We start from the raw sequence: 13,122 nt of genomic DNA, 5'->3' as shown, positions 1-13,122 counted from the left end.
CTATACATCTACCCTTGTTTCCCAGTTTCTATAGTCTACTAGATACCTCTCCTATACATATATATTATCTATATTAGAGTTACACATCTACCCTTGGTTCCCAGTTTCTCTAGTCTACTAAATACCTCTCCTATACATATACATTATCTACTAGAGTTATAGATCTACCCTTGGTTCCCAGTTTTTCGAATCTACTAGATATACATATATATTATCTATACCAGAGTTATACATCTACCCTTGGTTCCCAGTTTCTCTAGTCTACTAAATACCTCTCCTATACCTATATATTATCTACTAGAGTTATAGATCTACCCTTGGTTCCCAGTTTCTCTAGTCTACTAGATACCTCTCCTATACGAAAACGACCAAGCTAATATTGCTTGATTCACTTCTACAAGAGGTCTTTCATATGCCGAGCTGCTCTTGAAAAATCTATTTTTCTAAAAGACAGCAAGGAGGCCCAAAATGGCTGATCTCGAATAGAAGTGGTATTGGATAAAACTGCACCTCTAAGAAAAAGTTTTGTAAGGAGTTTCTAAAAATCTCCCTCTAATTAAAATTTTTAGAAGTTTATAGAAAAGTTTTGAAAGGAGTTCCTAAAATCTCCCTCTAATTAAAATTTAGAAGTTTTAAAGTTTTATTTGTTATACCGACATTTAAAGAACTTTAGTTACCCTGTGCAATAGACACCTATATTACAGTGATATGTAGACACTGCTTCAAGTACCTGATATAATAGACTTTGAATATATACTTTACGTGAATATATAATAGACCTGTGCAATAGACACTTCAATTACAGTGATATATAGACACTGCTTCAAGTACCTGATATTATAGACTTTGATACTTTATTTGAGTACTTGTAACTAAATATAACTCCGATACTGCTGCTGTATTGTTATAGGCCCCCCTCAAGCTGTACAGTGCCCGTCGTGTCCAGAGAAACACAGCCATGTATATTATTGCTACGAGTTTATCTCTAATAGTGGATCAGAAAGATTTAAGGTTGCTGCTAAAACAAGAAGCTGTTTTAAGTGCTTGAGGATGGATAGCCCGGTTGATTTCCAAGATAAGGATCGATGGGAGCAGGAACATTATCCTCACTGTGATACGAGCTGGGTTTGCCCCCAGCAGGACTGTATACAGAAGGACGCTGCGAAGCAGAGGCACATCACCATGTGCAGGAGGCACGTGATTGAGAACATGCAGTACGAGGAAGATTTTGTCAAATCTTTAGATAGAAAGTTAATCCCTCCTGGGACGAGATTTTTCACCTTCTTTCCTCAACTCTTCAACCTCAACCCTGTTCCTGCGGTCCCCCCTCCAAACCCCCACAACCTTAGTGTGATTCCTGATATGCCTAACTCAGCTGTTTTTATGATGCAACATGTGATTGTGAATGAGAGGAAGCTGCTGATGTTTTATGATTCTGGGTGCTTGGGTGCAGCTATAAACGAGAATGCAGCTGAAGTCTTGGATACTGTGTGTGTACGTCCTGGACCTACGTCTATGTGTGTAGCAGGTGCTTCTACAATTGAAATTGAGACTGGTGATGAGCAGTTTACCCTGATGATGAGTGATAGAAAGAATGTAGCTACCATTACAGCTCTGAGGATGCCAGAAATAACTACCCCCTTCCCTGTTTGGGAGATGAAAGAGGTTTGGGATGAGATTAAATCTACTTATCTACGAGATTTTCCAAATAATCCCCCGCTCCCCCCGGCCCCGAGAAGAATTGGAGGTTCGCCGGTGGACATTATGCTAGGGATTAGATATTTAGTTCATTATCCGGTTCTGATTTTTTCTCTACCTTGTGGATTGTCCGTGTTCAACTCTAAGTTTAGTGCACCAAATGGAGAAACCGCAATCCTTGGTGGGACGCACCGTGTGTGGAGAGAGGCTGGAGATCGAGCAAATTCTTTAGGTGCGCGTACTTTTTTCACTGCTGAGGCTCGAGCTTATTTTATGGAAGTGTCTACTTTAAACCATGTTTTTACTCAACCCTGTGTGCTGGAGGATGATGAGTATGAAGAGGATGTTCGTGAATTGGAGCTGGGTGAACATGAACGTAATAGTGATCTGTGTGAAAGTGAACATTGTAGTAAACATAGGGAGGACAGAGGATGGGTGATCCCACTAGACTGGAGCTGTTTCAACCTCACGGCACGCCCCCTTGGTTTTGATGATGCTGAGGGGCTGGGAGCTGAAGTACAGTACAGGTGTATAAGATGCAGGAATTGCAATGATTGTAGGAAGGGTGAGGTGTTGGAGAGGATCAGTCTCAAGGAGGAGGCTGAGCAATTCCTTATCGAGGAGTCTGTAGAATACAACCCTGAGGCTAAAAGGTTAGAGGCTGTCTTACCATTTATTAAACCGCCTGGAAAAAACCTGTTTAATAATTTTAATAGAGCAAAGAAGATTTTGGAGTCTCAACTGAAGTTGGTGGGCAAGAGTGAGCAGATGATGGTGGACGTGTTGGCGTCTCACAACAAGCTTCGCGACAAGGGACATGTTGTCGCACTTGATGATCTTCCCCTGGAGGAGAAGGAGCTCGTTCTTGACAAAGTAGATGATGGATATTTTATCCCGTGGCGAACTGTGGTGAACCAGAAGAGTTTGTCCACCCCCTGTAGGATAGTGTTCGATGCGTCCAGCTGCACCCCTGGTGGAGATTGTCTAAATAATTGTCTGGCGAAAGGAGAAAATTGTCTCAACAACTTGCTACATGTGATGATACAGTTCCGAGTTCTTCCCTTTGCGTTCAGCTGTGATGTGTCCATGGCTTACAATGGGATCAAGTTGAAGCCAAGCCACTACAGGTACCAAAAATATTTGTGGGTGGAGGACCTCAACCCTGAGAACCCCATAAAAATAATGGTCGTGAGAACCTTGATTTATGGAGTCCGGCCTTCGGGGAACCAGTTATCTGCAGGATTTGTGAAATTAGCGGAGTACTGTGCTAGTAACTACCCGGAGCACAAAGCTGGAGCTCATATCTTAACCAAGAATATGTATGTGGATGACGGAGTTAGTTCTGCGGAGACAGAGGAGGAGATGATTAAGAATGCAGAGAGTTTGCAATTCGTCCTTGGTGAGGCTGGTCTCGGAGTCAAAGCAGTAACGTACAGTGGTCTGCCTCCGTCGGAGGTTGTCTCTGCTGATGGAGTCCATGTCGGACTGATGGGTATGGTTTGGGATAGTGAGAAGGATTGTGTTGGGATTGATGTTAAACCGTTGTTCTTTGGGAAGATTAAACGTGGGATGGTGCCGGAGCTGGTTAAGGGTGATATCGGAGAAGCTTTAGCTAAAGTTTTTACTCGGAGAACTCTGACCGGAAAGGTTGCAGGTGTATTTGATCCCTTGGGACTTTTGACTCCGATTACAGCTGGTTGGAAGATGGACCTGAGACGTGTTTCTATGTTGGGATTGGGTTGGGATGATCCTGTTCCTGAGGAGATGCTGGAAACTTGGGTAAAAAATCTTGAGGAAATTGCTGCTGTTAAGGAGGTGAGGTTTCGGAGAGCTGTGATCCCTAAGAATGCTAAATCATTGTCAGTTGATTTAATTATCTCTACAGATGCGTCGGAGAATATTGCTGTAGCCTGTGTTCATGCACGAGTTGAACTGCATGGAGGAGGATATCAAGTTCAGCTGGTGGCTGCAAAATCTAAACTGGTAACTAAAGATACAATTCCTAAAGCTGAGCTAAAAGGGGCCGTGATGGGGGCGTGTTTGAGCTACGTTGCAAGATCGAATATGTACCCCTTTTTGAACACTACACTGTATGTAACTGACTCTACTATAGTTCTCTACTGGATCCATCAGGACCAGCGTCCTTTACAAACTGGAGTTCGTAATGGAGTTGTGGAGATAAGAAGATTCTCTGAGCCTGGAAGATGGTTCCACATAGATACTGAGCTGAACCTTGCTGATCTTGGGACTAGAGCTTGTGAGATTGAAGAGATCCGTGAAGATTCAGCTTGGCAGCAAGGCAAATCATGGATGAAGTTGAGTGAAGAGTTAATGCCTATCCGGAGTATTGAAGATGTAACAATGGATGGAGAGCAAAAGAGATTGGCAGCTCAAGGACTGAAGGCCCCGGATATTCATGGTGTCCTTATTTCGTCTTTGAGAGAGAAGGTAGCTGAGCGCTATGGGTTTAGTCAATACTTGGTGGATCCAAATCTATACGTCTGGACCAAGGTGACCAGAATTATAGGTTATATTCTCAGGTTTATTAGTAAGCTTCGTCCAACATTTTCCCCCCTGTGGAAACCACCCCAATCTCCAATTTTGCCCCTGGTGGACAGCGAGCCTGTTGACCCCCTTCTGCTGAGCGAGTACAGGATCAACTATGCTGAGAACTACTTCTTTAGTATGGGAACTAAGGAAGTGAAGCAGTATTGTCCGAAGAAAGATTATAAGGATTGTACAGTTGAGAAGAATGGAATCCTTTATTATACTAGTCGGATCCTGGATGGCCAGTGTATCGAGGACCCGGAGAAGGTGATGCTGGACCTGGAGCCGTTGTCATTTGTGAAACCAAAATTCTACCTGTACTCTAAGGGAATCCCGGAGCATTGCGTTTATATTCCGAGGCTGAGATCTTGCTGTAGAAGTTCGTGAGGGTTGTGTTGCTTGTAGAAGATTTAGGGTAAGAGTTGTTGATGTGGAGATGGGGAATGTTCATGAAAACAGATTGACTATAGCCCCTGCTGTTCGGACCGTACCAGGCTGTGTGCGAGCATAACCAACGGAGCGTGGTTAAATGTTACGGAGTGGTTTTCAAGGATCCGTCAACCTCTGCTGTAGCTATTTTTATGATGCAGAATTACTCAACCTCTCCATTTCTCCAGGCTTATACCTGGTTTAGCTCCAGGTATGGCCACCCTGCTAAGATGTTTATTGATGCTGGGAGCCAGTTGATCAAGGCCTGCAAGGAAGCGGAGTTTGTAATTGTGGACGTTGCCCGAGATTTATCTACCAAATACCAGGTTGGGATTGAGTATCAAACCTGCCCTGTAGGAGGTCATAACGCACATGGAGCTGTGGAAAGAAGTATTCATGAGATTAAAACCTTGTTAAACCGAGTGTACTCAGGGTTGAAGTTAGACTTGATCTCGTATGAAACTTGCTTTGCCTGGATTGCAAATGAGTTAAACTGTTTCCCCCTCTGCCTAGGAAGTAGGACGTCTAACTTGGACAACCTGGATCTGATAACCCCATCAAGATTGTTGCTTGGACGAAACAATCGGAGGTCCCTTGGAGGATATGTGAAAATGGAGGGACCATCACGGTTAATGGAGCAGATGGAGAAGGTCTACAGGAGCTGGTGGAAGGTCTGGAAGGACGAGAAACTGGTGGATTACATCCCTCAGCCCCCCTTGTGGAAGACGACATCAGGACAAGCTGCAGTTGGAGATATTGTCTTGTTCCTGAAGTTGGAGTCTGAAGCTTCTTTTGGGTCCCCTGTCTGGAGATTAGGACGTGTGGAGGAGGTGGAGTACTCTTTGGACGGGATCATCAGGACCGTCGTGATAAGTTATAAGAATGATGGTGAAAACATTTTCAGGAGAACCCGGAGGAGTGCTCGGAAAATTGCTGTACTCCACCACGAAGGTGATCTCGAGCTTGTTGAGGAGCTCAATGAGGCTTCTAAGATTGCGGGTCAGCAGTTCTTCCTGAGGAATCCGGAGATGTAATAATAAACGGAAAAAAGTGAATTCTGTAACCTATTTGATGATTAGCTGGTGAATCCAGCGTTTTTCCGGGCAGTGTAAAAATTAAACCTAAAGCCCTATTTTGGAATTAACGAATTAACCCAGTGCTCACACAAACCTTGAACTACAACAGGAGCTGGATCCACATCTAATCATCAATCCTCATCTTCAAGCTGCAGAAGTTATAAAGTACTTTCTTTTTAACTCTATATTTAGCCATGTTCAACGAATATTTTACCTTGTTGATTGAAAGCATATTTAGCCTAATTTTATTATATAACTGAAAGTTTTATCTAAAAAATTAAAGAAAAAAGATTTTAAACTTATATATATATGAAAGGAAGCACGTGCATTACCATCAATCTTAAAATGTAACCATGTATGTGTGTAAACATATTAAAATAATGATTAGTTGATGGTATTGCTTTAAAAATTGTTAAATTATATGGAGCTGATTAATATTGTGATTTATTTTTTCAGTTTCCACCGCAAGACGTGCTTTCCTTGTTCCTAGAGTATAAATGAACTGTGGATATTTACAGAAACAAGCCCGTGAAAAATGGGTATGATGACTGAGCCTGTGTCCGGCATTTGGTGTGAAGACCTAATTGAAAATTAGGTGAGAAATGCACAGTGGAAAATTTGCATTTTGCAAATACCCAGAACCAAACCAGATGAAATTCTCCTGGGATGGCAAATCCCCCTTCGAGCCCCGCCTCTCCTTTTCGTGGGTTTGACTCTGATTGGAACCCTGTGATGTCCCCTACCCAGAGAGGAACAGTACGACGGCCAAGGCGAACCTCGTCGGGTTAGTGTTCAAGAGGATGAAGTTTTCACTCAAGCTAGCTCTTTAGCTTGGGACGAGGAGGGAGAGGATCCAAGTTTTGTGACTCGGGACCCGAGGTTTTCAACTAGTACTTTCTACGGTGTATCTGTGGCCAGTGATAGAATGGCTGATGTTGATCCTTTTCCCGGAGCTCTTGCAAACCTCGAGGAGGTGAAAATGTTAACTGCGGATGATTTTGAAGGAGTTGACCCTGAAGAGCTTGCAACTGATCACCTTAGACTGAAGTTACAGGAAGCTGAGAGGCTCAAAGGAATTGCCCAAGCTGCGATTTTAGTTCTCCAAGACAGTCTGACAGCTACGTTTACTGATGAAAACAAAGCTGATTCAAATGCTGCGAAGCAAACGTTGATTCTCTTCATTAGAAATGCAAGTAAGGAGTTAAAAAGTAGAGAAAACCTGGGGAGGGCGGGTGCTGAAGTTGCTGGAGTTAATGCTTTATCTCCGGAAGCTGTTGTGAACCCTCGTGTTGAAGCTGCTCGTCAATTTAAAGCAGATAAAGTTTTAAAATACGGAGCTGAGATGATCTCAAGCATGGAGGTTCTCACTGCTGAGTTTGAAGCCCTAGCTACTAGGGCTCCTGGTACAGATGCAGAGTTTAGGGTTGCAAATGAACGATTGCAGAACCTTAATCGGAGACTTGCGTCCCTGAAAGCTGATGGTAAATCTCTGGTCAACGATGCAGTGGATGCCGGAAAAACTGAGGATGCAGTGCGGATAGATGCTGCTCTCAGGAAGGTTTTGGAGCGACAGATGGAAGCTGACTCTCAAATTCATGATGCAAAGTTAACTTTGGGAGTAATCAATGTTACCTCATCCGGTTCGGGACGAGACAGTGAGCTAAAACTACCTGTGTTTAGTGGAGATACTGGAGATTTAGACTTTTACACCTTTAAGCAAGAATTTGAGGATTATGTGTCTACGAAAACCTTTACCCGGAGCTAGGTTTTGCGTCTACTTACCCAGAGCTGTATTGAGGGTCCTGCCAAGTTTGCATGCCGAGATTTTAAAACTGTTGAAGAGGTTTTCGAGTATTTGAAGGTGAATTACGGAAACCCTCGCCTGCTGCTTAACCGTCGACTGCAGGATCTGCGTGACCTTGGAGCTTGTCAAGGTTCAAATATAAAGAAGAGAGACTGGGCTGTAACTGTAAGAAGCAAGCTGTTCCAGTTGAGAGAGTTGTCTGTAACCCACTCTCTTCAGGAGGAGCTCTATTTTTGTCCGGTGATCCCGGAGCTGCAGAAAGCCTTGCCCTACCGCCTCCTAGAAGATTTCAAGGATGAGCTAGAGGTTCGCCGGTGGACATTATGCTAGGGATTAGATATTTAGTTCATTATCCGGTTCTGATTTTTTCTCTACCTTGTGGATTGTCCGTGTTCAACTCAAAGTTTAGTGCACCGAATGGAGAAACTGCAATCCTTGGTGGGACGCACCGTGTGTGGAGAGAGGCTGGAGATTGAGCAAATTCTTTAGGTGCGCGTACTTTTTTCACTGCTGAGGCTCAAGCTTATTTTATGGAAGTGTCTACTCTAAACCATGTTTTTACTCAACCCTGTGTGCTGGAGGATGATGAGTATGAAGAGGATGTTCGTGAATTGGAGCTGGGTGAATATGAGCGTAATAGTGATTTTTGTGAGAATAAACATTGTAGTAAACATAGTGAGGATAGAGGATGGGTTATCCCACTAGACTGGAGCTGCTTCAACCTCACGACATGCCCCCTTGGTTTTGATGATGCTGAGGGGCTGGGAGCTGAAGTACAGTACCAGTGTATAAGATGCAGGAATTGCAATGATTGTAGGAAGGGTGAGGTGTTGGAGAGGATCAGTCTCAAGGAGGAGGCTGAGCAGTTCCTTATCGAGGAGTCCGTAGAGTACAACCCTGAGGCTAAAAGGTTGGAGGCTGTCTTACCATTTATTAAACCGCCTGGAAAAAACCTGTTTAACAATTATAATCGAGCAAAGAAGATTTTGGAGTCTCAGATGAAGTTGGTGAGAAAGAGTGAGCAGATGATGGTGGACGTGTTGGCGTCTCACAACAAGCTCCGCGACAAGGAACATGTTGTTGCACTTGATGATCTTCCCCTGGAGGAGCGGAAGCAAGTTCTTGACAAAGTGGATGATGGATATTTTATCCCGTGGCGAACTGTGGTGAACCAGAAGAGTCTGTCCACCCCCTGTAGGATAGTGTTTGATGCGTCTAGCTGCACCCCTGGAGGAGATTGTCTAAATAATTGTCTGGCGAAAGGAGAAAATTTTCTCAACAATTTGCTGCACGTGATGATACAGTTCCGAGTTCTTCCCTTTGTGTTTAGCTGTGATGTGTCAATGGCTTACAATGGGATCAAGTTGAAGTAAAGCCACTACAGGTACCAGAAATACTTGTGGGTGGAGGACCTCAACCCTGAGAACCCTATAAAAATAATGGTCGTGAGAACCTTGATTTATGGAGTCCGGCCTTCTGGGAACCAGTTATCTGCAGGATTTGTGAAATTAGCGGAGTACTGTGCTAGTAACTACCCGGAGCACAAAGCTGGAGCTCATATCTTAACCAAGAATATGTATGTGGATGACGGAGTCAGTTCTGCGGAGACGGAGGAGGAGATGCCCAGATAGCCAAATTGCCCAAAAAGAGCGCAAATTAAACGTCACTTTCACATTTTTACGTAAATTTTACATACAGATTTTGGTTCTTTTTCTCAATAAACATGTCGGCTCTCTTTCACTAAAAATTATGCTAAATCTAAGCAAATTTGAAGCATGCAGATATGCCATCAATCCCTGCAGTTGGATGGATGGATGCAGTATAAGTATCTCTCTCTAAACTGATTCCATTCATCAGGGAATACAATTTAACATAGAGATTACTGCTTCTAGCTTTATAATTAAATATGGAGTTATTAAAGTTATATAAATTTTTCTGATAGAAAATTCAGTGCATTTTCCTAATATAAATGTTTTTTTTTTTAAATTAAAAATAATTTAAAACCTAAATCTTGATTTCTAAATGATATACTTTTAGTAAAAAATTTAATCTGTACCTTTGTATTATATTAAATTTTACGTAAAACAAACAGAGACACCTAGCGGTAAAATTTGATACTAAAAACCAGTGTGCTATGTAGCGCTTTAAATTCTCTGCCCAATTAGCCCCCCCCCCTTCCCAACTCACACGGCTTTCTATTTAACATAACATTATATATTGCTGCACTCTGCACTGCAGTGCACACACACCTAGGCCACTCAATTCTTCAATATTTAAAACACCCAAAACATATGCGTAAAAAGAGCGCAATTTTTACGCAATTTTAATGCTAACAAAGACCATTTAAATTCTTTAAAAAATTTTATTTTTTCAATTTATTTTGGAAAATGCAATATGTGCCGTATCTGGAACCGGGCATATCTTGGTCATTTTAATATTTTTTAAACATGTTCTTTGTAGTGCATTCAGAACTTTCTTTGCCCGTTAATTTTATTTACGACTTGGTGTTCTGACGGAATGAAGAGAAAATAAACATTTCCTGTCAAAAACGGGTTCTACTACCCAATTTTTAAGCCACCACGCCTTTAATATTCATTTAACGGACACACCCTTTTAATAATAATCCCTTGTGGTTTCTATTCCGATTCCGATGGTACTTTTAAATTTGTTCTATCATGTCTACAGCCCGTGTTATGGCTTAGAAAAGAAATCTTTTTGAGAGAGATAAATCTTTGCACTCCATTTTCATGCTTTTTTGCGCGGCGCAAAGTTTTTAACAAAGCTGAAAAATGTGAATGAAAACGCACAGGCGCAAGGAAAACACATGCATTGTTGAATTTTTTTTCAAGTGTAATTTTCATGTGTTTTTGCGCGGCGCAAGAACGCAGGATTTTGTTAAATAAAATGATATTTTTGAAATGAAATCAAAGTTTTTAACAAAGCTGAAAGATGTGAATGAAAATGTACAGGCGCAAGGAAAACACATGCATTGTTGAATTTTTTTTCAAGTGTGATTTTCATGTGTTTTTGCGCGGCGCAAGAACGCAGGATTTTGCTAAATAAAATGATATTTTTGAAATGAAATCAAAGTTTTTAAAGAAAGATGTGAATGAAACGCACAGGCGCAAGGAAAACACATGCAAATCAAAGTTTTTATCAAAGTTGAAAGATTGATTTGAACTTGTTTTATTTGAATTTTGGAAGGCGCACAACGCACTGAAAAAATGACATATAACCCAAATTTTGGGGCTATTTACATCTATAGGAACAAAAGAGAACTAAGATGAAAAAAGTAGAATATCCCTGTAATACGTGTGATTATGTTGCAACCAGAGCTGATATCTTGAAGAGACATGCTGAAAGTAAGCACGAAGGAGTAAGATATCCTTGCCCTGAATGTGAGTTTGCTGCAACTACAGCAGGTGGTCTAAAAATTCATGTTGAAAGTATACATGAAGGAGTGAGATATCTTTGTTTGCAATGTGAATTTGCAGCAACTCAAGCAAGTAACCTGAAGAGACATGTTGAATATAAACACGAAGGAGTAAGATATCCTTGCCCTGAATGTGAGTTTGCTGCAACTACAGCAAGCAATTTGAAGAGACATGTTGAATATAAACACGAAGGAGTTAGATATCCATGTCCTCATTGTGATTATGCCGGAACTACAGCAGGTGCTCTGAAGAGTCATATTGAATATAAGCACGAAGGAATTAGATATCTTTGTTCAAAATGTAAGTATGCTGCAACTACAGCAAACTATTTGAAGAGACATGTTGAATATAAACATGAAGGAGTTAGATATCCTTGTCCTCATTGTGATTATGCCGTAACTACAACAAGTGCTCTGAAGAGACATATTGAATTAAAACACGAAGGAGTTAGATATCCTTGTTTGCAATGTGAATTTACAGCAATTACAGCAAGTAATCTGAAGAGACATGTTGAAAGTAAACATGAAGGAGTGAGATATCCTTGCTCTAAATGTAAGTTTGTTGCAACTAGAGCAGACTACTTTCCTGGCAGCCTATCTAAATTTATGATTCTAATTTCGAATTTTATTTCTTCAAAAATCATACTCTGATTTAAAGTTTAAAAAAAAGTCCAATTGCATTTATCAACCAACTGAACCTAGTAGAGCTATTAAACCAACTGAATCAACCAAATGTAGTCAACCAACTGAACCTAGTAGAATGCCCTTTTAAAAGGGATTTTAAAGTTTTTTTCGTTAGATTTTAAATTATTGTTTCTTATCACCTGAAAGTTGTCACTGTTAGTTGTCTGAGGAGCGTTCACATAAATTTCCTCATCTATGAAATAAAAAAAGCTCTTCGCTCACATAGATTTGTTTGTATGTTAGCTATAGTTGGCCAACTGGGCTGAAAATGTTTGAGGGAACCCATGAGTGCCCGGGGAGTAACATAGGATAATAACATAGAATTTTTAATATCGATTTTCTTTCTTTAAAAAAACAGATTTTTTTTATTGCACGGACAACGTCGGGCACTGGAGCTAGTGTTACATAAATACTTGTAGCCCAGGATATAAAGATTTCAAAAGACGTCGAGTATAGTAAAACTAACTTTAGATTGAAATATTACATATTTTCAATCATAACACATCTTTATGTAGAGCTATTGAGAAGAACTAATTATTTAAATCAGGAGAGCTACGAGGTCTTAAAGTCGCCCCAATACTTTTTATCACTTCTAGATTTTCAAGGACTTTTAAAATATGTTAAGTTTAAACCAGTTCTATTTATTAAAGGCTATCTTACATTTTTTAGTATTCATGCACCCGCCCCGCCCTTAAAGCTATTAGTTAACAGTTTGTTACAACTGTTAATAAAAACATTTTTTTTTTAACGATATTTTCCATGATTTTGAAAAGTTACCGTTAGTTAACGATCTCTATTTTAACCACACAAATTTAATGATTCGGTCATTATTCCAGGAAACTGTGACTTTAGATCACAGTTATGACCTTTTAAACATATTTTTTCTCACCTTTTCTGTATTCTTTTTAGTCGAAAAATACGTTTTAAACAAAAAAGTTTAAAAAGACAACTCTAAAAGTTTGAAGGTTGTTAAATTATAAATAAACGTGTGATTGAATTTAAATAAAAGAAACTGAAAGCATCCAAACTATAAGGTGTAATGGAAGATATTTCTATAAACGTGTAAACTGTGCCAATATGCATTAACTGACGTTTGTTGTGTAAATTCAACTTTCAAGCATAAAGAGAAAATATCTTGAGTTTATAACCGTTATCAGTATGTATACAAGTTTTATTGTTTTTACTGTCCTTAAACCTTAAACAAACACACAAGAAACTTTAGCCTCTCCCGACATAAATTGTACGTATAATAAACTTAAGTCTAATCCGCTTATTAGAACAAAGTTCACTTTTATAACTTACAAAATAAATCATTGAAAGTAAAAATCATAAATGTTTCTAGACTCCATTGGCGTAAATGAGGATTCTGTAGGGGGGGGAGGGGTAAATATTTTTAATGTGCGTATTTTTTTTAACCTGCCCCCTGCCTATGAATATCTATCTTTTCTAAT

General features: G+C 40.4%; 2 long non-coding RNA genes across 2 annotated transcripts in view; one reads left to right on the top strand and one right to left on the bottom strand.

Annotated features, from left to right (window-relative positions):
• Positions 1-365: 365 nt before the first annotated feature.
• The window catches only part of LOC111713844 (uncharacterized), a 17,238-nt gene continuing 4,481 nt past the window's right edge, over positions 366-13,122 (bottom strand). Inside the window, exon 3 of the long non-coding RNA XR_002767806.1 lies at positions 366-405. This is a non-coding gene — a long non-coding RNA (uncharacterized LOC111713844). The remainder of the gene's footprint in view (positions 406-13,122) is intronic.
• LOC111713843 (uncharacterized) overlaps positions 368-13,122 on the top strand; it is a 13,815-nt gene continuing 1,060 nt past the window's right edge. Inside the window, exons 1-2 of the long non-coding RNA XR_002767805.1 lie at positions 368-403; positions 580-583. This is a non-coding gene — a long non-coding RNA (uncharacterized LOC111713843). The remainder of the gene's footprint in view (positions 404-579; positions 584-13,122) is intronic.

Source organism: Eurytemora carolleeae, unplaced genomic scaffold (assembly GCF_000591075.1).
Source record: "Eurytemora carolleeae unplaced genomic scaffold, Eaff_2.0 scaffold1483, whole genome shotgun sequence".
NCBI lineage: Eukaryota > Metazoa > Arthropoda > Copepoda > Calanoida > Temoridae > Eurytemora > Eurytemora carolleeae.
The sequence above is the reverse complement of the archived record's forward strand: the minus strand, read 5'-3'. Positions and strand labels throughout refer to the sequence as shown.